The sequence below is a fragment of the Mobula hypostoma genome, chromosome 14 (genome assembly GCF_963921235.1).
Source record: "Mobula hypostoma chromosome 14, sMobHyp1.1, whole genome shotgun sequence".
Lineage (NCBI taxonomy): Eukaryota > Metazoa > Chordata > Chondrichthyes > Myliobatiformes > Myliobatidae > Mobula > Mobula hypostoma.
The window spans coordinates 74,374,825-74,401,136 of NC_086110.1; the positions used below are offsets into that span (position 1 = coordinate 74,374,825).

Sequence of the window (26,312 nt, forward strand, 5' to 3'; positions counted from 1 at the left end):
TTAACCTTGTGAACCTATGCTGCACTCCCTCAATAGCAAGAATGTCCTTCCTCAAATTTGGAGACCAAAACTGCACACAGTACTCCAGGTGTGGTCTTACCAGGGCCCTATACAGCTGCAGAAGGACCTCTTTGCTCTTATACTCAATTCCCCTTGTTATGAAGGCCAGCATGCCATTAGCTTTTTTCACTGCCTGCTGTACTTGCATGCTTGCTTTCAGTGACTGATGTACAAGAACACCTAGATCTCGTTGTACTTCCCCTTTTCCTAACTTGACTCCATTTAGATAATAATCTGCCTTCCCGTTCTTACCACCAAAAAACCAAAGTACAGATTAATAACTGTGTCAGACCCCTAGAGCCGAGGTGCTAATTAACCATTTTCCATCCCTGCTCTCAGTCTCACACACACACACAGTCACTATGAAACTCAACATGGAGCCACCAGAGAGGAGATGGAGGAACGTGGAGGAAAAAAATACAAACTCCCAGAGGAGCTTCACAGCTCAGTAGCACAGCAGTTAGTGCAACACTTTACGGTGCAGCGATCGGAGGCTTGCTTGCCTGCTTACGCCCATCACCCCTACTGGGGAAGAGGCCACCGACAGCAGCCTGAGAGTCCTCTGTCTGAGACCAGGCTTTCGCATTGTCTCGGTGTAACCTTTCTCTCCCAGGAACGAGGTCTTCGGAGCTTCTCCTGGTGATTTTGTAGCACTGGGTTTTTATGCGACAGCATTTCTAGTTCCATGCCCAAACATCCTGCCCTTTCACGGCCGGCAGAGTTCAGTGAGTGGAAGGTCGGGATTCAACTCCTACCACTGGCCGTAATGACTTTGCACATTCTCCCCGTGACCGTCTGAGTTTCCTCCCACGTTCCAAAGGTTTCCCGGTTAGCGTTACTAAGTTGTGGGCATGCTATGTTGGCACCAGAAGCAATGCCGCACTTGTGGGCTGCCCCCAGCTCATCCTTGGACTGTGTTAATTGTTGACACAAACAACACATCTCACTGTATGTTCTGATATACAAGTGGTCCCTGACTAATGAAGGCCAGAGCACCAGATGTCTTCTTAACCACCCTATCAACTTGCCTGGCGCCTTTGAGGGATCGATGACATGCAGCCCAAGGTCCCTCTCTTCCTCCACACTGTTAGGAATTCTGCCATTAGGTTTGACTTTCCAAAGTGAATCACTTCATGGTTTTCCGGATTCAACTCCATCTGCCACTTCTCAGCCCAACTCTGCATCCTGTCAGTGTCCCGTTGTAACCTGCGGCAACCTTCTACACTCCCCACAACTCCTCCAACCTTTATGGCATCTGCAAACTTCCGATAATGCAGGCCGAATGGCCTGCTATGGCCCCAAGCAAGCTTTAACACAAGAAATCGGGCAGAAAGCAACTTTCAGACAGTACTTTAGGGAAGGGGACAGGCAGCCAGAATGCCAAGTAATCTCCTTTTCTTCCCGTTTCTCACAACTCCAACACTTACAGCCACGAGTGATCCTCACGCTTCATACCTTTGACGCTTGGCTGGACATTGGTTATGGATTTACTCAACGATATCAAAGTCTGCAAGTCCTAAAGTTCCAGGAAAACACGGACGTGATTCGATAGCTGATACCCCAGAGTGGAGGGAGAGGTGGACAGAAACTTTCCTCCGGGCCGGAAGCCCCTGACCAGGGAACAAAGCCTGACAAATTGAGTCAGTTTTACAGGGCTGAAGTTAGGAAAGAGTCCAAGAGTTGACAGCAGAGGGAATTTGGAATTCATACAAGCACAGAATATTAAAGTGATTGGAGGAAAGTACAGGACAATGCCAGAGATATGGCCTTTACACAGAGAGTGGATGGAAGGTGTGGCCGGGGGTGGGGTAGAGGCAGATACATTTGGGATATTTAAGAAACACACGGGTGACAGAAATATGGAGAGCTATGTGGGAGGGAAGGATTAGATTGATCTTAGAGTAGATTCAAAGGATGGCACAGTGTTATGGGCCAAAGGGCCTGTACTGCACTGTACTGTTCTATGTTTAACTCAGCACATCAGGCAACACCTATAGAGAGGAATACACAGTCGCTGCAATTACCATGAAGAGGGTTTTGCCCCAAAATGTCAACTGTTTAATCATTTCCATAGATGCTGCCAGACCTGCTGAGTTCCTCCAGCATTTTGTGTGTGTTACCCCGCACGTTTTTCACTGCATCTGTGCATATGTGTGCTTGTACATCTAACAATAAATTCCTCCCTGCCCCTTCCTTTTCCCAATCCCCATTCTGGCTCTCATCTCACCCCTTCTCCTCAGCAGTCCATCACCTCCCTCTGGTCCTCCTTTCTCTTACTTTTTCTCCCATCGTCCACTCTCCTCTCCTATCAGATTCCATCTTCTTCTGCTCTTTACCTCTTCCACTAATTGTCTCCTTGCTTCTCACTTCATCCCCCCCTCCACCCACCCACCTTCCCCCTTACCTACTCTCAACTATCACCTACCAGCTCGTACGCCTTCCTCTTCCCTCCCAACATCTTATTCTTGCTTCTTCCCCCTTCCTGATGAAGGGCCTCAGCCTCCAGAGATGCTGCCAGACATGTTGAGTTCCTTCAGCATTTTGTGTGTACGTTGCTCTGGATTTCCAGTGTGTGCAGAACCCCATGGCTTTATATCAACAAACTCAACTTTGACTTTAGCCTTTTTTCACTATCCTTCGTTTACACAAAAGAATTGAACTGAACTTTATTACTTGCATCCTTCACATACATGAGGAGTAAAAGTCTTTGCGTTAAGTGTCCATATGCAATGTGTAATTATAGTACTGTAATTTATAATAGTATGTAGAACAGGACAGTCAATGTAACATAGAAATACAATTGTATCAGCATGAATTAATCAGTCTGACGGCCTGGTGGAAGAAGCTGTCTCAGAGCCTGTGGGTCCTGGCTTTTATGCTGCTGTACCGTTTCCTGGATGGTAGCAGCTGGAACAGTTTGTAGTTGGGGTGACTCGGTTCCTCAATGATCCTATGGGCCCTTTTTACACACCTGTCTTTGTAAATGTGGAGGATGAGAGTTGTCTTGATAGAGGTGTACAGAATGATAAGAGACGTGGACAGAGTGGACGGCCAGATACTTTTCCGCAGTGTGGAAATAGCCAATATGAGCTGAATAGTGGGAAGTTCACATCTACAGATGCACTGGGCTGTCCACACCACTCTCTGCAGAGTCCTACAACTGAGGGAAGTACAGTTCCCATACCAGGTAGTGATGCAGCCAGTCAGGATGCTCTCAATTGTGCCACTGTAGAAAGTTCTTAGAATTTGGGGGGGGCCATACCAAACTTCTTCAACTGTCTGAGATGAAAGAGGCGCTGTTGTCCCTTATTCATCACACAGCCGGTATGTACAGACCTGAGATCCTCGGTAATGTGTATGCTGAGGAATTTAAAGTGCACACCGTTTTAAAATACTCCTGGGGGTTATAGTCCAGATCTGTCACCTAACACCTATCAGGTAATACAAATGTACACTCAGCTCTCTGAGAATTTGAATACAGTTATGCAAAATCCCCATGAAGCTGCTGGGTTATATTTTATTATTTTACAGGATGCAGGTGTCACCGACAAAGTTGGCATGTATTGACTGTCCTTAACTGCCCTTCAACCGAGAGGCAGATCTTCACACAGTACACATAAACCCAGGCCAGGTGAGACCGGCAGATTTTCTCACCTGAAGGACCTTACTCTACTAGAATGATGTTTATGATATAGAACACTGCAAAGTACAGGCCCTTCAGCCCACAAGGCTGTGTTGACCTCTTATCCTACTTTAACATAGAACATAGAATAGTACAGCACAGTACAGGCCCTTCGGCCCACAATGTTGTGCCGACCCTCAAACCCTGCCTCCCATATAAGCCCCCACCTTAGATTCCTCCATATACCTGTCTAGTAGTCTCTTAAACTTCACTAGTGTATCTGCCTCCACCACTGACTCAGGCAGTGCATTCCACGCACCAACCACTCTCTGAGTAAAAAACCTTCCTCTAATATCCCCCTTGAACTTCCCACCCCTTACCTTAAAGCCATGTCCTCTTGTATTGAGCAGTGGTGCCCTGGGGAAGAGGCGCTGGCTATCCACTCTATCTATTCCTCTTGTTATCTTGTACACCTCTATCATGTCTCCTCTCATCCTCCTTCTCTCCAAAGAGTAAAGCCCTAGCTCCCTTCATCTCTGATCATAATGCATACTTTCTAAACCAGGTAGCATCCTGGTAAATCTCCTCTGTACCCTTTCCAATGCTTCCACATCCTTCCTATCGTGAGGTGACCAGAACTGGACACAATACTCCAAGTGTGGCCTAACCAGAGTTTTATAGAGCTGTATCATTACATCGCGACTCTTAAACTCTATCCCTCGACTTATGAAAGCTAACACCCCATAAGCTTTCTTAACTACCCTATCCACCTGTGAGGCAACTTTCAGGGATCTGTGGACATGTACTCCGAGATCCCTCTGCACCTCCACACTACCAGGTATCCTGCCATTTACTTTGTACTCTGCCTTGGAGTTTGTCCTTCCAAAGTGTACCACCTCACACTTCTCTGGGTTGAACTCCATCTGCTACTTCTCAGCCCACTTCTGCATCCTATCAATATCTCTCTGCAATCTTTGACAATCCTCTACACTACCTACAACACCACCAACCTTTGTGTCATCTGCAAACTTGCCAACCCACCCTTCTACCCCCACATCCAGGTCGTTAATAAAAATCACGAAAAGTAGAGGTCCCAGAACAGATCCCTGTGGGACACCACTAGTCACAATCCTCCAATCTGAATGTACTCCCTCCACCACCACCCTCTGCTTCTGCAGGCAAGCCAATTCTGAATCCACCTGGACAAACTTCCCTGGACCCCATGCCTTCTAACTTTCTGAATAAGCCTATTGTGTGGAAGCTTGTCAAATGCCTTACTAAAATCCATATAGATCACATCCACTGCACTACCCTCATCTATATGCCTGGTCACCTCCTCAAAGAACTCTATCAGGCTTGTTAGACACGATCTGCCCTTCACAAAGCCATGCTGACTGTTCCTGATCAGACCATGATTCTCTAAATGCCTATAGATCCTATCTCTAAGAATCTTTTCCACCAGCTTTCCCACCACAGACGTAAGGCTTCACTGGTCTATAATTACCCGGACTATCCCTACTACCTTTTTTGAACAAGGGAACAACATTCGCCTCCCTCCAATCCTCCGGTACCATTCCCGTGGACAACGAGGACATAAAGATCCTAGCCAGAGGCTCAGCAATCTCTTCTCTCGCCTCGTGGAGCAGCCTGGGGAATATTCCGTCAGGCCCCGGGGACTTATCTGTCCTAATGTATTTTAACAGCTCCAACACCTCCTCTCCCTTAATATCAGCATGCTCCAGAACATCAACCTCACTCATATTGTCCTCACCATCATCAAGTTCCCTCTCATTGGTGAATACCGAGGAGAAGTATTCATTGAGGACCTCACTCACTTCCACAGCCTCCAGGCACATCTTCCCACCTTTATCTCTAATCGGTCCTACCTTCACTCCTGTCATCCTTTTTTTCTTCACATAATTGAAGAATGCCTTGGGGTTTTCCTTTACCCTACTCACCAAGGCCTTCTCATGCCCCCTTCTTGCTCTTCTCAGCCCTTTCTTAAGCTCCTTTCTTGCTTCCCTATATTCCTCAATAGACCCATCTGATCCTTGCTTCCTAAAACTCATGTATGCTGCCTTCTTCCTCCTGACTATATTTTCCACCTCACTTGACACCCATGGTTCCTTCACCCTACCATTCTTTATCTTCCTCACCGGGACAAATTTATCCCTTACATCCCGCAAGAGATCTCTAAACATCGACCACATGTCCATAGTACATTTCCCTGCAAAAACATCATCCCAATTCATACCCGCAAGTTCTAGCCTTATAGCCTCATAATTTGCCTTTCCCCAATTAAAAATTTTCCTGTCCTCTTTGATTCTATCCTTTTCAATGATAATTATAAAGGCCAGGGAGCGGTGGTCACTGTCCCCCAGATGCTCACCCACTGAGAGATCTGTGACCTGACTCGGTTCATTACCTAGTACTAGATCTAGTATGGCATTCCCCCTGGTCAGCCTGTCCACATACTGTGACAGGAATCTGTCCTGGACACACTTAACAAATTCTGCCCCATCTAAACCCTTGGAACTAATCAGGTGCCAATCAATATTAGGGAAGTTAAAGTCACCCATGATAACAACCCTGTTATTTTTGCACCTTTCCAAAATCTGCCTCCCAATCTGCTCCTCTGTATCTCTGCTGCTACCAGGGGGCCTATAGAATACCCCCAGTAGAGTAACTGCTCCCTTCCTGTTCCTGACTTCCACCCATATTGACTCAAAAGAGGATCCTGCTACATTATCCACCCTTTCTGTAGCTGTAATAGTATCCCTGACCAGTAATACCACCCCTCCTCCCCTTTTTCCTCCCTCTCTATCCCTTTTAAAGCACTGAAAGCCAAGAATATTGAGAATCCATTCCTGCCCTGGTGCCAGCCAAGTCTCTGTAATGGCCACTACATCATAATTCCATGTATGTATCCAAGCTCTCAGTTCATCACCTTTGTTCCTGATGCTTCTTGCATTGAGGTACACACATTTCAGCCCTTCTACCTTACTGTCTTTACACCGTTTATTCTGCTTCTCTTTCCTCAAAGCCTCTCTGTATGTTAGATCTGGCTTTACTCCATGCACTTCTTTCACTGCTCTATCGCTCTGGGTCCCATCCCCCTCGCAAATTAGTTTAAATCCTCCCGAACCATGCTAGCAAACCTACCTGCAAGGATATTGCTCCCCCTCAAGTTCAGGTGCAACCCATCCAATCTGTTCAGGTCCCACCTTCCCCAGAAGAGATCCCAATGATCTAAAAATCTAAAACCCCGTTCCCTGCACCAACTCCTCAGCCACGCATTCAACTGCCATCTCCTCCAGTTCTTACCATCTCTGTCACGTAGCACTGGCAGCAATCCTAAGAACGTCACCCTTGAGGTCCTGTTCTTCAGCCTTCTGCCTAATTCCCAAAACTCACACTTCAGGACCTCATCCCTCTTCCTGCCTATGTCGATGATCCCAACATGTATCACGACTTCTGGTTGCTTTCTCTCACGTACCAGGATGTCGTGCACCTGGTCAGAGACATCCCGGACCCTGGCACCCGGGAGGCAACAAACCATCATAAGATCAATCTAACCCTTCCCTCCCAAATAGGCCTCCATTTTTCTATCATCCATGGGCCTATCTAAGAGTCTCTTAAATGTCCCTAATATATCTGTCTCTGCCACCAGCCCTGGCAGCAGGTTCCACACACCCAGTACTCTGTGTAAAAAGTCCTATCTCTGCCATCTCCCCTATACTTTCCTCCAATCACCTCTAAAGGAAGCCCACTCACATTGGCCATTTCCACACTGTGGAACAGTATCTGGCCATCCACTCTATCTACATCTCTTATTATTAAACTTACTATATCATTAAATTTACTGATGATACCACAGTGGTGGGGCTCATCAGCAAAAATGATGAAACAATGTACAGAGAGGAGGTCAAACACCTAGAGAGCTGGTGCAGTGACAACAAATTGATGCTTAATGTCACCAAAACCAAGGAGATGACCGTGGATTTCAGATGGTCTCTGCCTGAACACACACTTCTCAGCATCAGCGGCTCCACAGTGGAGAGAGTGGAAAACATCAAGTTCCTTGGGGTGCAGATCTCGGACAATCTCACCTGGTCCAGGAACACCACTGGGATTGTGAAACGGGCCCAGCAGAGATTGCACTTTCTGAGGAAGCTTAAACAAGCATCACTCCCCACTAACATCTTAACTACATTCTACAGAGGCGTGGTTGAGAGTGTGCTGACCTTTTGCATCACAACCTGGTACTCCAGCTGCAGTGCTGTCGACAAAAAAGCCTTGCAGAGGGTGGTTAGGGGAGCACAGAAGGTTATTGGGGTCTCCCTACCTTCTGTCCAAGACCTCTTTCAGAGTCGATGCCTCCAGAAGACACGGTACATCATTAAAGGCCCCTCACATCCTCTCCATGAACTGTTCGTTCTTCTGCCATCAGGCAAACGTTACAGGAGCATCAAAACTAAAACCACAAGGCTACTAAACAGCTTCCTCCCACAGGCAGTCAGACTGCTAAATAGCTGCTCTACCTGACTCTGCTTTGGACACTTTTAACTTGCACTAGACACTTATAACTTGATTTTAACTGACATGTGGCTGTTGTGTTTTACTATTTATTGTTACGTTTATTATTTGGTGTTGCCTTTGTTATGTTATGATTGCACTGCTCCTGGGAAACATGCAGAGTTGATGTATGGTTAGAATGACAAAGTTTCTTGAATCTTGAATCTTTTGAAATCTTATCATTTTATACATGTCTATCAGGACAACCCTCATCCTCCACATTATAGAAAAGAGCCCTAGCTCGCTCAACCTTTCCTCATAAGACACGCTCTCTAGGTCATGCTGTTCCTAAGATGTTGAGCACATCTTCAGGTTCCTCTACTTCCTCCTTCAGAAATTTGCTAGCGTCTTTGGTGACATATCATATCACCTCAAACTCCTAATGAAATAGAGCTACTGTCATTATTTGCATAAATACGTTGAGCCAGGATGGATCTTCAGAGATGTTTGACACCCAGGGACTTGAGGCTGCTCACCTTTTCACTGCTGGTCCCTCGACCAAGACTGGCACGTGTTCCCTTGACGGCCACAATCAATCCCTTGGTCCTACTGATGTGGGGTGCATGGTGGTTGCTGTGATACCACTCAATCTGCTGATCTATCTCACTCATATACTCCTCCTCATCACCTTCTGAAATTCTACCAAAAATAATTGCATATGGATCCAGAACTGGCTTGCCCACAGGAGGCAAAGAGTGGTTGTAGACGGGTCATATTCTGCATGGAGGTTGGTGACCAGTGGGGTGCCTCTGGGATCTGTTCTGGGACCCCTACTCTTTGTGATTTTTATAAAAGACCTGGATGAGGAAGTGGAGGGATGGGTTAGTAAATTTGCTGCTGACACAAAGGTTAGAGGTGTTGTGGATAGTGTGGAGGGCTGTCGGAGGTTACAGCAGGACATCGATAGGATGGAAAACAGGGCTGAGAAGAGGCAGATGGAGTTCAAACCAGATAAGTGTGAGATGGCTCATTTCGGTAGGTCAAATACGATGACAGAATATAGTATTAATGGTAAGATTCTTGGCAGTGTGGAGGATCAGAGGGATCTTGGGGTCCGAGTCCATAGGACACTCAAAGCTGCTATGCAGGTTGACTCTGTGGTTAAGAAAGCATACGGTGCATTGGCCTTCATCAATCATGAGATTGAGTTTAGGAGCCGAGAGGTAATGTTGCAACTATATAGGATCCTGTTCAGACCCCACTTGGAGTACTGTGCTCAGTTCTGGTTGCCTCACTATAGGAAGGATGTGGAAACCATAGAAAGGGGTGCAGAGGAGATTTACAAGGATGTTGCCTGGATTGAGGAGCATGCCTTATGAGAATAGGTTGAGTGAACTCGGCCTTTTCTCCTTGGAGCGACAGAGGATGAGAGGTGACCTGATAGAGGTGAATAAGATAATGAGAGGCATTGATCGTGTGGATAGCCAGAGGCTTTTTCCCAGGCCTGAAATGGCTTGCACAAGAGGGCACAGGTTTAAGGTGCTGGGAAGTAGGTACAGAGGAGTACAGGGGTAAGTTTTTTTTTTACTCAGAGAGTGGTGAGTGTGTGGAATGGGCTACCAGCGACGGTGGTGGAGGCAAATACGATAGGGTCTTTTAAGAGACTCCTGGACACGTACATGGAGCTCAGAAGAATAGAGGGCTATGGGTAACCCTAGGTAATTTCTAAGGTAAGGACATGTTCGGCACAGCTTTATGGGCTGAAGGGCCTGTATTGTGCTGTAGGTTTTCTCTATTTCTATATGCAGCAAATTTATAGATGCTTGATCTGTGCCTGGTCACACTGTCATAGGTGTAGAGAGAGTAGAGCAGTGAGCTAGGCACACATCCTTGAGATGCGCCAGTGTTGGCTGTCAGTGAGGATGAGATATTATTTCCCATCCGCACTGACTGTCGTCTCCTGGAGGGGAAGCCAAGGATCCAGTTTCAGAGGGAGGTGCAGGCTCAGGTTATCTGATACAATCAGTAACTTACACTGGGTGACACAGCAGTGCAGTGTAATGCTTCACTGTACCAGTGATCAGGGTTCAATACCTGCCGCTGTCTGTAAGGAGTTTGTACGCTCCCCTTGTGACTGTGTGGGTTTCCTCTGGGTGCTCTGGTTTCCTCCCACTGTCCAAAGACGTACGAGTGAGAGTCACCTTATACACAGCCTGGCATCACGTTATGGACATACAATCTATGTATGTCCTTCATTCGTTATGTGCCATGTCGTATGATGTGGGCGATCGTAGACTTTCCACAGCCATGATTGTTCTTGGCTAATCTTTCTACAGAAGTGGTTTGCCATTGCCCTCTTCTGGGCAGTGTCTTTACAAGACAGGTGACCCCAGCCGTTATCAATACTCTTCAAAGATTGTTTACCTGGCGTCAGTGTCCCCATAACCAGGACTTGTGATATGCACCAGCTACTCATACAACCATCCACCACCCACTCCCATGGCTTCATATGACCCTGCTCAGGGGGCAAAGCAGGTGCTACACCCTGCCCAAAGTGACCTGCAGGCTAAAGGGAAGGAGAGCTTTACACCTCCTCAGGTACCCACCACCCAATCTATGTATACAAGCTATTCATATTTATTGTGTTTTTTTATTATTACATTCTTTATTTTATTGTGTTGTTTTTTGTGCTGCATCAGATCTGGAGTAACAATTATTTCATTTTCCTTTACACTGTGTACTGGAATTGACATTAAACAGTCTTGTATCTTATTTACCATGTGTACAGCAAAACACACCCAGGGATGTGCTGGGGGCAGCCCACAAGTGTTGCCACACATTCAGGCACCAACGTGGCAGATACGATAACAACATTTAACTTAGACATTCACATGAGCTGGTTGCGAATGGAGGGACCACGCAGGGTGTGTTTAACGTGACATCATGGGCAGTACAGACAGGCTGGGTCAGAAGACCAGATCCCATGCTGTTCTTTGATCTCTCCGTGTGATCACAAGAGCCGGTTGGACATTGGCAATGCAAAATGCTGCAAGCCCAGTTCACTGGTGAGAACGCCGGTGAGGAACCTGCGTGGCCTCAGCTGTAACACGGACTAGGCCGCCAGTCCGCAGGATCGCCTGTTGCAGCTGCCCGGGGAAGAGGACACCCGAGGCGGTGTGGCACGGCGGGTATCCATGCTGGGTTGGGGCTGGCCACACCCGTCAGTGCTGCCCTCTGGTGTTCGTTCGGTGGAAGACGAGCTGGATTGTGTTTGTCTCTGGCTGCCCCAGTGCATGGCAACCAGACGACGCGAGCTTGCTCCTGCCAACATCCCAAGCACCATCAATCTACAGGACGTGACACTCAGGGATGAGCTATATTACATTTTTGTGTCACTGTATGTTTGTCACTATCTTATATGTGCTCTGTCTGCCTTGTGCCGTCAGTGACTGTTGGCAATGTGTTTCACCCCTTGGCGCCAGAGGAATGCTGTTTCGTTTGGCTGTGCTCATTAACGGTTCAATAACAATTAATCTTGAACTTAAACTGTCAGTTCTACGGTGTCCAAATGGCCTCCTTCTCTGTTGTAATACGAGTTGGGATGAATGGATCACTTTCAGGTCAGCAAGCTGCAGCCAGTGATGTGCCAGAGGGATCAGAACCTCATCCTCATCTAATTACGCATTAATGAACTGGAGGAAGCAACCGAGAACTGTGCCTACGATATAAAGACAGGTAAGAAAACCAGCTGTGGAAAAATATTTACTTTTTATTTCAAGATAAAGCGCGGAACAGGCCTATCTATTTTAACCAGTCGCACTGCCCAGGAACCCACCAATTTAAACCTCGCCTCATCACAGGACATTTTACTAAGACCAAGTAAGCAGCTAACCAGTACGCCTTTGGCCTACGGGGTGACGCAGAGGGACACGAGTTGATTAGTCGACGGCTGGCAGACGGTACACCGGGGAACAGCAGATGCAAAGGGAGCTGTGCACTGAAGCATACAATCACAGACGGGTGCACAGGTACTACAACTAATTACTGCCGCGGACAAAGGGCTATTGTTTGCCTCAGGGGAACTGAACACTACAGAAGGGAGGTTATATTTCAATTATAAACAGCCGCAATGACTTCATATTTGGAGATCTGCATACCGTTTGGGATTCTTACACGAGGAAATGAGAATCGGCGTGTGGCTTAGTGGTTAGCACAACACTTCAGAGTGCCAGTGACCTGGTTTCAATCCCAGCCACTGTCTGTAAGGAGTTTGTACGTTCCCTCTCTGACCACATGGGTTTCCTCCCGATGGTAAATTGTTCTGTGGTTGGGCTCGGGTTAAATCGGGGTTGATGGGTGGGGCAGCTCGAAGGGCCAGAAAGACCTGTCCTCGCTGTATCTCTAAGTAAAGTAAATGCATAGGAAACCAACTGATATCTGCAATAGAGAGACAAGGGACTTCCTTTGAGGCCCTCCATTAGTCAGACCATAAGACATAGGAGCAGAAGTAGGCCATTCGGCCCATCGAGACCATTCCACCATTCAATCATGGGCTGATCTAATTCTTCCAGTCATCCCCACTCCCCTGCTTTCACCCCATACCCTTTGATACCCTGGCTAATCAAATACCTATCTCTGCTTTAAATGCATCCAACGATTTGGCCTTCACAGTTGCTCGTGGCAACAAATTCCACAGATTAGTCTGACTGAAGTAATTTCTCCGCATCTCTGTTCTAAATGGACGCCCTTCAATGCTGAAGTCCTGCCCTCTTGTCCTAGACTCCCCTACCATGGGAAATAACTTTACCATATCTAATCTGTTCAGGCCTTTTAACATTGGGAATGTTTCTAATAAATCCCCACTCATTCCCCTGAACTCCAGGGAATACAGCCCAAGAGCTGCCAGAGCTGTCAGGGTCGACCAGGGATGTTGTATCTCAGCTGTCTACGTGATACACAGGCCTGGGCAGTACGATATGGAGAGCAAGCTGTTGCCCGTGTAGCAAGCTCCCCCTCTCCATGCAACTGATGACTCCAAAGGAACGGCAGAGACTGATACAGTCTGGTACCAGCAGCATCACAGGAGTTGTCAGTTAGCCTTGAACTCAATGTGGGACTGCCTTAGGGACTCCATCTCCGGATTTTCCCCCAGGGTTTACACACAAAGTCTTCCCCATAGAACATAGAATAGTACAGCACAGTACAGGCCCTTCGGCCCACAATGTTGTGCTGACCCTCAAACCCTGCCTCCCATATAAGCCCCCATCTTAGATTCCTCCATATACCTGTCTAGTAGTCTCTTAAACTTCACTAGTGTATCTGCCTCCACCACTGACTCAGGCAGTGCATTCCACGCACCAACCACTCTCTGAGTAAAAAACCTTCCTCTAATATCCCCCTTGAACTTCCCACCCCTTACCTTAAAGCCATGTCCTCTTGTATTGAGCAGTGGTGCCCTGGGGAAGAGGCGCTGGCTATTCACTCTATCTATTCCTCTTGTTATCTTGTACACCTCTATCATGTCTCCTCTCATCCTCCTTCTCTCCAAAGAGTAAAGCCCTAGCTCCCTTCATCTCTGATCATAATCCATACTTTCTAAACCAGGTAGCATCTTGGTAAATCTCCTCTGTACCCTTTCCAATACTTCCACATCCTTCCTATAGTGAGGTGACCAGAACTGGACACAATACTCCAAGTGTGGCCTAACCAGAGTTTTATAGAGCTGCATCATTACATCGCGACTCTTAAACTCTATCCCTCGACTTATGAAAGCTAACACCCCATAAGCTTTCTTAACTACCCTATCCACCTGTGAGGCAACTTTCAGAGATCTGTGGACATGTACCCCGAGATCCCTCTGCTCCTCCACACTACCAAGTATCCTGTCATTTACTTTGTATTCTGCCTTGGAGTTTGTCCTTCCAAAGTGTACCACCTCACACTTCTCCGGGTTGAACTCTATCTGCCACTTCTCAGCCTACTTCTGTATCCTATCAATATCTCTGCAATCTTTGACAATCCTCTACACAATCTACAACACCACCAACCTTTGTGTCGTCTGCAAACTTGCCAACCCACCCTTCTACCCCCACATCCAGGTCGTTAATAAAAATCACGAAAAGTAGAGGTCCCAGAACAGATCCTTGTGGGACACCACTAGTCACAATCCTCCAATCTGAATGTACTCCCTCCACCACCACCCTCTGCCTTCTGCAGGCAAGCCAATTCTGTATCCACCTGGACAAACTTCCCTGGATCCCATGCCTTCTAACTTTCTGAATAAGCCTACCATGTGGAAGCTTGTCAAATGCCTTACTAAAATCCATATAGATCGCATCCACTGCACTACCCTCATCTATACGCCTGGTCACCTCCTCAAAGAACTCTATCAGGCTTGTTAGACACGATCTGCCCTTCACAAAGCCATGCTGACTGTCCTTGATCAGACCATGATTCTCTAAATGCCTATAGATCCTATCTCTAAGAATCTTTTCCAACAGCTTTCCCACCACAGACGTAAGGCTCACTGGTCTATAATTACCCGGACTATCCCTACTACCTTTTTTGAACAAGGGAACAACATTCGCCTCCCTCCAGTCCTCCGGTACCATTCCCATGGACAACGAGGACATAAAGATCCTAGCCAGAGGCTGAGCAATCTCTTCTCTCGCATCGTGGAGCAGCCTGGGGAATATTCCGTCAGGCCCCGGGGACTTATCTGTCCTAATGTATTTTAACAACTCCAACACCTCCTCTCCCTTAATATCAACATGCTCCAGAACATCAACCTCACTCATATTGTCCTCACCATCATCAAGTTCTCTCTCATTGGTGAATACCGAGGAGAAGTATTCATTGAGGACCTCGCTCACTTCCACAGCCTCCAGGCACATCTTTCCACCTTTATCTCTAATCAGTCCTACCTTCACTCCTGTCATCCTTTTTTTCTTCACATAATTGAAGAATGCCTTGGGGTTTTCCTTTACCCTACTCGCCAAGGCCTTCTCATGCCCCCTTCTTGCTCTTCTCAGCCCCTTCTTAAGCTCCTTTCTTGCTTCCCTATATTCCTCAATAGACCCATCTGATCCTTGCTTCCTAAACCTCCTGTATGCTGCCTTCTTCCACCTGACTAGATTTTCCACCTCACTTGTCACCCATGGTTCCTTCACCCTACCATACTTTATCTTCCTCACCATGAGTGGGTATAGCCACAAGGCAGTGGAAGTTTGAGATCAGAGTTTTCCTTCTCCTAGAAGAAATGCCAACTAGGGATGACCCATCTGCCTGGAGTGCTGATAACCTGCTCTTTCCCCCTTCTCCTGTCGGTAGAAACGGCCCCGCCGGGCTTAGTAGCTCAGCCACACGTGAAGGCCGGGTGCTGGACAGAGGCTATTTGAGGCACACAACATGGGGAGCATTTTAACAGGTAGTAGGAGCTTGTCCCCTCCACCACCCCTGGCTACAACAACCTTCCGGAACCTGCAAGGGACTGTAGATGTTGGAATCTAGAGCAATACACAAAATACTGGAGGAACTCAGCAGCTCAGGCAGCATCAGGAGAGAGAAACCGAGCGTCAAGTGCTAAACTAAAGTACATCTCTTCTGCTTGTGTGTGTTGGTCTGGATTTCCAGCACCTGCAGTATCTCTTGTCCCCACAATCCACATCCTACCATCTTCTGCGTATTCATGAGTCAAAGAACACCAGTACTGTATCTGCCCCAGCACCCCCATTCCTTACGTCTACCACTCTCTGTCCCACACACCTCTTAAACTTTCCCCCCTCACTGTAATTACGTGATCAGATAAAGATCAGCTCAATTAGTCATGTGTACAGCAAAATTGCCGGAAGTGCACTTTTAGTGTCAAATCAAATCAGTGAGGATGCGCCAGGGGCAATCGCAAGTGTGCCGCGTCTCCATCGCCACTATAGCATGCCCACAACTCACTGACCCGATCACTTGCATCTTTGGAAATGTGTGACGACAGATCACCAGGAGGGTAACCCCAGAGGTCGCAGGCAGAACATAAACATCTTACAGACAGAGGCAAGAATTGAACCCCAGTCGGTAAACGCTGGCTCTGTAATCGTGATATGCCAATCAGAACACCATCTTAGTTCTTGACATTTCTTCCCTGGGATAAAACTTTTGACCACCTACTCTATCCACGCCCCCCATAATCTCTATCAGATCTCTCCTCTGCCTCCGGCACGCCAGAGAAATCAACCCAAGTTTGTCCAATCTCTCATTATAACACGTGCCCTCTAAACCAGGCAGCATTCTGGTAAATCTCTTCTGCACTGTCTCCAAAGCCTCAACATCCTTCCTATAATGGAGTGACTAGCATTTCACACAGCACTCCAAGTATGGTCAAACTGGAGTTTTATCCACAAAGTAATCTGCAAATGCTGGGGTCAAAGCAACACTCACAACACGCTGGAGGAACTCAGCAGGTCGGGCAGCATCTGTGGAAAAGATCGGTCGACGTTTCGGGCCAGAACACTTTGTCAGGACTGTAGAGGGAAGGGGCAGAGGCCCTATCAGTTAGCCTTGAACTCAATGTACGACTGCCTTGGGAATCCATCTCTGGATTTTTCAGGGCCTCTGCCCCTTCCCTCTACAGTCCTGACGAAGGGTTCCGGCTCGAAACGTTGACAGATCTTTTCCACGGATGCTGCCCGACCTGCTGAGTTCCTCCGGCGTGTTGTGAGTGTTGCTGAATTTTTATCCAACTGCAACACAACTTCCTTACTCTGATTATAACACCCCAACCAGTGAAAACACCTTCTTTACCATGCTATCTATTTGCTTGGTCACTTTTTGGGAGCAATGGACTTGGCACCGAGGTCCCTCTGTCCATCAATGCTATTGAGGATCCTGCCATTGACTGTACACATTTGACCTCCCAAAATGCAACACCAGATTAAACTCCATCTGCCACTTCCCTGCCCATATCTTTGACGATCTTCTTCACTGTCCACAATTCCACCAATCTTGTGTCGGCTGCAGACTTACGAACCCACCCATTTCACAGACAATCAGAGGCCCTTTCAGAGCCTCACTGGCCAAGGAACTCCAGACAGAATAAATGTAGCGGTTGGCATAACAGTGCCACCGATCCAGGTTCATATCCCACTGCTGCCTGTAAGGAGTTTGTACATTCTCCCGTGACCGTGTGGGTTTCCTCCGGGTGCTCTGGTTTCCTCCCACATGTACAGTTGGAGTTGTTGGGCTATGGTGACACTTGCGGGCTGCCCCCAGCACAATCCTCAGACTGTGTTGGACATTGATGCAAACGAAGCATCTCACTGTATGCTTCAATGTGCATGTGACAAATGAAGTTAACCTTTAATCTTTGATCTTTCTACCATGAGCTACTGTTTTTTTTCTCCAACGGCTTTCTGAGAGGCGAGACTGCGCAGGCGTGTGACGTCGGGCAGTGTAGCGCGGCAGATTTAAAAGGGCAGACATCCTGCTTCGGGTTTGATTCGAAGAAGGAGTCTGAGAGTCTGAGTGGGAGTGCCGAGAAAGAGATTTTTGAAATTTTCGTTATTTTTTTTCTCCAACGGCTTTCTGAGAGGCGGGACTGCGCAGGCGTGTGACGTCGGGCAGTGCAGCGCGGCAGATTTAAAAGGAACAAAGCCTCATACAGCGGGCAGCGTAGTGAGCCGGGAGCAGAGTGAAGACTTAAGGGCTTCGGCTCACCGGGCTTAGGCGGAAGCGGGCGAGGCGAGGAAGGTTTGACATTCATTTTCTGTTGCTATTTGAGGAGAGGGGCATTATGACTGTGAGGGCAGTTTGCTGTTCTCGGTGTCGGATGTGGGAGGCCCTGGAGTCTCCAAGCCTCCCGGACGTCTACATCTGCGCCAAGTGCATCGAGATGCAGCTCCTAAGGGACCACGTTACGGAACTGGAGCTGCAGCTTGATGACCTTCGTCTGGTCAGGGAGAGCGAGGAGGTGATAGAGAGGAGTGGAAGGCAGGTAGTCACGCCGGGGCCACGGGAGGCAGACAAGTGGGTCACGGTTAGGAGGGGGAAGGGGAAAAGTCAGGTGATGGGGAGTACCCCGGTGGCTGTGCCCCTTAACAACAGGTACTCCTGTTTGAGTACTGTTGGGGGGGACAGCTTACCCGGGGGAAGCGACAGTGGCCGTGCCTCCGGCACAGAGTCTGGCCCTGTAGCTCAGAAGGGTAGGGCAAGGAAGAGGAGGGCAGTTGTGATAGGGGACTCGATAGTAAGGGGGTCAGATAGGCGATTCTGTGGACGCAGTCCAGAGACCCAGATGGTAGTTTGCCTCCCTGGTGCCAGGGTTCGGGATATTTCTGATCGTGTCCAAGATATCCTGAAGTGGGAGGGTGAGGAGCCAGAGGTCGTGGTACATATAGGTACCAATGACATAGGTAGGAAAAGGGATGAGGTCCTGAAAGGAGAATATAGGGAGCTAGGAAGGAGTTGAGAAAAAGGACCGCAAAGGTAGTAATCTCGGGATTACTGCCTGTGCCACGCGACAGTGAGAGTAGGAATGCAATGAGGTGGAGGATAAATGCGTGGCTGAGGGATTGGAGCAGGGGGCAGGGATTCAAGTTTTTGGATCATTGGGACCTCTTTTGGCACAGGCGTGATCTGTACAAAAAGGACGGGTTACACTTGAATCCTAGGGGGACCAATATCCTGGCAGGGAGATTAGCGGGGGCTACTGAGGTGACTTTAAACTAGAATGGTTGGGGGGTGGGAATCAAATTAAAGAGGCTAGGCGTGAGGAGGTTAGTTCACAACAGAGGGATGGGAACCAGTGCAGAGAGACAGAGAGGTGTAAAGTGAGGGTAGAAGCAAAAAGTACAAAGGAGAAAAGTAAAAGTGGCAGGCCGACAAATCCAGGGCAAGCATTAAAAAGGGCCACTTTTCAACATAATTGTATAAGGGCTAAGAGAGTTGTAAAAGAGCGCCTGAAGGCTTTATGTGTCAATGCAAGGAGCATTCGTAATAAGGTGGATGAATTGAAAGTGCAGATTGTTATTAATGAATATGATATAGTTGGGATCACAGAGACATGGCTCCAGGGTGACCAGGGATGGGAGCTCAACGTTCAGGGATATTCAATATTCAGGAGGGATAGACATGAAGGAAGGGGAGGTGGGGTGGCGTTGCTGGTTAAAGAAGAGATTAACGCAATAGAAAGGAAGGACATAAGCCGGGAAGATGTGGAATCGATATGGGTAGAGCTGCGTAACACTAAGGGGCAGAAGACGCTGGTGGGAGTTATGTACAGGCCACCTAACAGTAGTAATGAGGTCGGAGATGGTATTAAACAGGAAATTAGAAATGTGTGCAATAAAGGAACAGCAGTTATAATGGGTGACTTCAGTCTACATGTAGACTGGGTGAACCAAATTGGTAAAGGTGCTGAGGAAGAGGATTTCTTGGAATGTATGCAGGATGGTTTTTTGAACCAACATGTCGAGGAACCAACTAGAGAGCAGGCTATTCTGGATTGGGTTTTGAGCAATGAGGAAGGGTTAATTAGCGATCTTGTCGTGAGAGGCCCCTTGGGTAAGAGTGACCATAATATGGTGGAATTCTTCATTAATATGGAGAGTGACATAGTTAATTCAGAAACAAAGGTTCTGAACTTAAAGAGGGGTAACTTTGAAGGTATGAGACGTGAATTAGCTAAGATAGACTGGCAAATGACACTTAAAGGATTGACGGTGGATATGCAATGGCAAGCATTTAAAGGTTGCATGGATGAACTACAACAATTGTTCATCCCAGTTTGGCAAAAGAATAAATCAAGGAAGGTAGTGCACCCGTGGCTGACAAGAGAAATTAGGGATAGTATCAATTCCAAAGAAGTAGCATACAAATTAGCCAGAGAAAGTGGCTCACCTGAGGACTGGGAGAAATTCAGAGTTCAGCAGAGGAGGACAAAGGGCTTAATTAGGAAGGGGAAAAAAGATTATGAGAGAAAACTGGCGGGGAACATAAAAACGGACTGTAAAAGCTTTTATAGATATGTAAAAAGGAAAAGACTGGTAAAGACAAATGTAGGTCCCCTGCAGACAGAAACAGGTGAATTGATTATGGGGAGCAAGGACATGGCAGACCAATTGAATAATTACTTTGGTTCTGTCTTCACTAAGGAGGACATAAATAATCTTCCAGAAATAGTAAGGGACAGAGGGTCCAGTGAGATGGAGGAACTGAGTGAAATACATGTTAGTAGGGAAGTGGTGTTAGGTAAATTGAAGGGATTGAAGGCAGATAAATCCCCAGGGCCAGATGGTCTGCATCCTGGAGTGCTTAAGGAAGTAGCCCAAGAAATAGTGGATGCATTAGTGTTAATTTTTCAAAACTCGTTAGATTCTGGACTAGTTCCTGAGGATTGGAGGGTGGCTAATGTAACCCCACTTTTTAAAAAAGGAGGGAGAGAGAAACCGGGGAATTATAGACCGGTTAGCCTAACGTCGGTGGTGGGGAAACTGCTGGAGTCAGTTATCAAGGATGTGATAACAGCACATTTGGAAAGCGGTGAAATGATCGGACAAAGTCAGCATGGATTTGTGAAAGGAAAATCATGTCTGACGAATCTCATAGAATTTTTTGAGGATGTAACTAGTAGAGTGGATAGGGGAGAACCAGTGGATGTGGTATATTTGGATTTTCAAAAGGCTTTTGACAAGGTCCCACACAGGAGATTAGTGTGCAAACTTAAAGCACATGGTATTGGGGGTAAGGTATTGGTGTAGGTGGAGAATTGGTTAGCAGACAGGAAGCAAAGAGTGGGAATAAACGGGACCTTTTCAGAATGGCAGGCGGTGACTAGTGGGGTACCGCAAGGCTTAGTGCTGGGACCCCAGTTGTTTACAATATATATTAATGACTTGGATGAGGGAATTAAATGCAGCATCTCCAAGTTTGCGGATGACACGAAGCTGGGTGGCAGTGTTAGCAGTGAGGAGGATGCTAAGAGGATGCAGGGTGACTTGGATAGGTTGGGTGAGTGGGCAAACTCATGGCAGATGCAATTTAATGTGGATAAATGTGAAGTTATCCACTTTGGTGGCAAAAATAGGAAAACAGATTATTATCTGAATGGTGGCCGATTAGGAAAAGGGGAGGTGCAACGAGACCTGGGTGTCATTATACACCAGTCATTGAAAGTGGGCATGCAGGTACAGCAGGCGGTGAAAAAGGCGAATGGTATGCTGGCATTTATAGCGAGAGGATTCGAGTACAGGAGCAGGGAGGTACTACTGCAGTTGTACAAGGCCTTGGTGAGACCACACCTGGAGTATTGTGTGCAGTTTTGGTCCCCTAATCTGAGGAAAGACATCTTTGCCATAGAGGGAGTACAAAGAAGGTTCACCAGATTGATTCCTGGGATGGCAGGTCTTTCATATGAAGAAAGACTGGATGAACTGGGCTTGTACTCATTGGAATTTAGAAGATTGAGGGGGGATCTGATTGAAACGTATAAGATCCTAAAGGGATTGGACAGGCTAGATGCAGGAAGATTGTTCCCGATGTTGGGGAAGTCCAGAACGAGGAGTCACAGTTTGAGGATAGAGGGGAAGCCTTTTAGGACCGAGATTAGGAAAAACTTCTTCACACAGAGAGTGGTGAATCTGTGGAATTCTCTGCCACAGGAAACTGTTGAGGCCAGTTCATTGGCTATGTTTAAGAGGGAGTTAGATATGGCCCTTGTGGCTACAGGGGTCAGGGGGTATGGAGGGAAGGCTGGGGCGGGGTTCTGAGTTGGATGATCAGCCATGATCATAATAAATGGCGGTGCAGGCTCGAAGGGCCGAATGGCCTACTCCTGCACCTATTTTCTATGTTTCTATGTCTATGGGCAAGCCATTTCATAGAACATAGAATAGTACAGCTCAGTACAGGCCCTTCGGCCCACAATGTTGTGCCGACCCTCAAACCCTGCCTCCCATATAAGCCCCCACCTTAAATTCCTCTCGAACTCCAAACAACCACGTCACATGGATCCTGTGCATCTTAAACTTGTGGATCAGCTGACTACAAAGGGCCTTGTCCAATGCCTTACTAAGGTCCAGTAAATACTGGCCTCGACAATGATAACCAGATTCAGGAAATTATTTTTTTTTAATGCTGACAGCTAGGGTGTTCAGCTGTAAAAATTTGGTTAATCTGTGCACTGGGGAGGGGTCGTTCTGGATCACTGAATGCCTGGCAAGCACAGGGCACTGCAAAACCTGATCTTGTTTTCCATTAACTGCATTGCCTTGCCCTCCTAAACCTCCCTCCAGACTCCACTTTACTGTTACAGTGGCATAGCAGTTAACGTGACTATCATATTCTGGAGTCCAGAGTTCAATTCCGGCACCATTAGGAGTTTGTACGTTCTCCCACGAACTGCCTGGGTTTCCTCCGGGTGCTCTGGTTTCCACCCACAGCCCAAAGACGTACTGGTTAGTAGGTTCACTGGTCATTGTAAATTGTCCAGTGATTAGGCTGGGGTTAAATTGGCAGCAACCACCTCAGAGCTTTTGAGGTACCGGTTCGAATCCCAACTCCGGTACTGTCTACCTGGAGTTTGCACATTTTCACCCTACAACTACGCAAGTGTCCTTTGAGTGTTCTGCTTCAGAGGGGTAGAGTTAGATAGCACTGTAACAGGCCTTTCGGCCCCACTCTTCCATGCTGGTGCTGGAATGGGAGGGAAGGGTGAACAGGGGTTATAGGAGGTGATAGGCTCCCCCACCAATCCCAAAAATGCATGAGTCAGTGGGTTAATTAGACACTGTAAATTGTCCCGAGTGTGTGGGTGAGCTGTAAAATCTGGGAGGAGTATTGGTGGGAATGTGGGGAGAATGAGACATGAGACATGAGACATACAGAGGGCAAATATAAATGGGTGAGTGACAGTCAGAGCACAGTGACCGGGAGGCCTGGTTATCAAAACCAGTCGCACCTCCGGAATTCCATTCCCAGAACCAGCCGCTCCTCCGGAATTCCATTCCCAGAACCAGCCGCTCCTCCGGAATTCCATTCCCAGAACCAGCCGCACCTCCGGAATTCCATTCCCAGAACCAGCCGCACCTCCGGAGCTCCATTCCCAGAACCAGCCGCACCTCCGGAATTCCATTCCCAGAACCAGCCGCACCTCCGGAGCTCCATTCCCAGAATTTGCACTACATTATTTGGGACATGGGCATCGCTGGAAAGAATAGCAGTTGTTGTGTGTCCTCAATTACCCCTGTAAACATGGATAACAGACTGAACATAGAGTACAGAGCAGTACAGGCCCTTCGGCCCACAATATTGTGCTGCTCTACACAAACCTACTCCACAATCAACCTAACCCTTCCCTCACACGCAGCTCAGACCCTCCATTATTCTGTCATCCATGTGCCAATCTCAGAGTCTCTGAACTGTCCCCAAGGTAGCTGTCTCTACCATCACCCTCAGCAGTGTGTTCCAGACATCCACCACTCTGTGTATAAAACCTACCCTGAAACTTACCTCTAATCACATTGAATGGATCTCCCATGGTATTACCCACTGACGCACTAGGAAAGACGCCCTGTCTGTCCACTCTATCTATGGCTCTCATACTCTAATAGATCTCTGTAATGTACCTCTCATCCTCCCTTGCTCCACCGAGGAAAAACTCGAGCTCACTCAACCCATTCTCATAAGGCACGCTCTCTAATCCAGGCAGCATCCTGGTACATCTCCTCTGCACTCTCTCTAAAGCTTCCACATCCTTCCCCTAATCAGGTGACCAGAACTGAACACAATACTCTGCATTAATAAGCCTGAGAACATTAGTGAATTGTATGGACTTACCGAGTCACATAGCCCTGGGGTTATACAACATGCAAACAGGCCATTCAGCCCGTCTGATCAATGCTGACCAAAATTATAACCTATGTCAGTCACATTTGCCTGCATTTGACCCATAACCCACTATACCAGGGGTCTCAACCTGGGGTCCATGAACCTGGATGGGAAAAAATTTACATCTTTTCTCGCTAACCGCCAACTGAAATTTAGCATTTTCGTCAATGATGAAAGTCGGCACAAACCACAGTAGTATCAGCAAAACCCATAACCTTGTCACCAATAGAAATCACAGATATTTTCATATCATGTCACAGTTACAAATACCTCAATTTACCATTTACACTCATCACTACTTCGACATCACAGTAGTTACTAGATCTGCCGCTGGATCAAACGTGATCGAAGTTTTCCTGTCTGCAGACACTAGTGCGACGTAGTTGGCCAACTATCGGGCAGTCCTGCGACTGGAGGTCCAAGACGACATGTGTGTTGTTTTGTCAAAGACCACCCCACAGTTTAATGCTCCAATTCAAGCCGAGCAACAACAGCCTTCACACTGATAGGTCTTTAAAAAACATTTAATTTTAACGTGCTTATATTTTAAATACATAATCTTGTTATCTAATGTGTTAATAAAGAAGCACATATATTATTGTATCACAAATTTGTTTTTTTAATATTTTTAAACTAGTTCAATATAATTGTTTCTTTTGTGATCCTATGTATTTAATTTTACATAATTAAGTACATTATTCTGAGAAGGGGTCACTGGACTGCCAAAGGGGTGCATGCTATTAAGAGGTTCAGAACTGCTGCTCTAGACCCTTCCTATCCGTGTACTCGTCCAAATGTCTTTAAACTTTGCAACTATAGCTGCCTCAGCCACTTCCCCTGGGCAGTTCACTTCATAAACCCACCATCCTCTGTGGGAAGGGATTGCCCCTCAGGTCCACTTTAAACCTTACCACACCCGCCCCCCCCCCCAGCCGAAACCTGTCCGCTAGCTTTAGACTCCCCTACCCTGGGGAAAAGACTGTGACTGTACAGCTCGTCTACGCCCCTCATGATTTTGTAAAACTCAAAGGGGAAACTTTTGTTAAAGGGACAGTAGCCTAGCAGATAGCGTAAGGCTATTACAGCGCTAGCAACCCAGGTTCAATTCCTGCCGCTGTCTGTAAGGAGTTTGTATGTTCTCCCTGTGTTCCTCAGAACATTCCAGTCTCCTCCCACAGTCCAAAGCCGTACGGGTGAGTGGTCTAATTGGTCACAGGGATGTAAATGGCGGCCTGGGCTCACTGGGCCAGAGGGGCCTGTTACCAAGTGGCATTTCTAATTTTAAAAAGTCACAGCCTATCCAGACTTTCTATATAACACAAACCATCCAGTCCCAGTAACATCTTTTCCCCTCCCCCCTCCCTCTTCTCCATTTCCCCACTCTGGCCTTTTTCCTGTTCTCCTCACCTGCCTATCAGCTCCCTTGGTGCCCCTCCTCCTTCCCTTTCTCCCATCGTCCACTCCCCTCTCCTTTCAGATTCCTCCTTCTCCAGCCCTTTGCCTTTCCCACTGATCATCTCCCAGCTTCTTACTTCATCCCCCTCCTTCCCCATCCTCCTGGCTTCACCTATCACCTTCCAGCGTGTACTTCTTCCCCTCCGCTCTTCTTATTGTGTCATCGTCCCCCTTCCTTTCCAGTCCCGGTGAAGGGTCTGAGTCCAAAACGTCGACTGTTTATTCATTTCCATAGATGCCTGACCTCCAGCATTTTGTGTATATTCCTCCTGAAACTTTCTTGTACCCTCTCCAGATTAATTTACAACAGTCTGACTGTCTTCCAGTTCACTGTTACTCAGACTATTTATTAACTAAATTTAACTTCCACACAAAAATCCTTGGTCAGATTTGAAGTCTTGTTTTGGATCATAAATCCAGACCTTTGGATTATCGGACAAGTAACCTAGCCACTGGGGTGGTGGGGCGGAGATATGTCTCTACCAAAGGAAGTGAAAGGCACTCCTTTCCTCCGCTAGTCCATGGGTCCCCCTTGGGCAAGGTGTAGCAACTGCTTAACGCCTGATCAGGGTCATGTGTAGTCATGGTGATTGGTCATATGAGCAGCTGGTGCATATCACAAGTCCTGATATGCAACCACCGACAGCAGTATTGATAATGGCTTGGGTGACCTGTCTTGTAAAGACGCTGCTCAGAAGGCAGCAATGGCAAACCACTTTTGTAGAAAAATTTGCCAAGAACGATCATGGTCATGGATAGCAGAATTAGGCCATTCAGCCCATTGGGT

At 47.3% G+C, this 26,312-nt stretch overlaps 1 protein-coding gene across 2 annotated transcripts in view; it reads right to left on the bottom strand.

Moving 5' to 3' along the window:
* Positions 1–26,312, bottom strand: part of cmtm4 (CKLF-like MARVEL transmembrane domain containing 4) — an 86,976-nt gene that overhangs the window by 29,434 nt on the left and 31,230 nt on the right. The gene's annotated exons all lie outside the window — the stretch shown is intronic.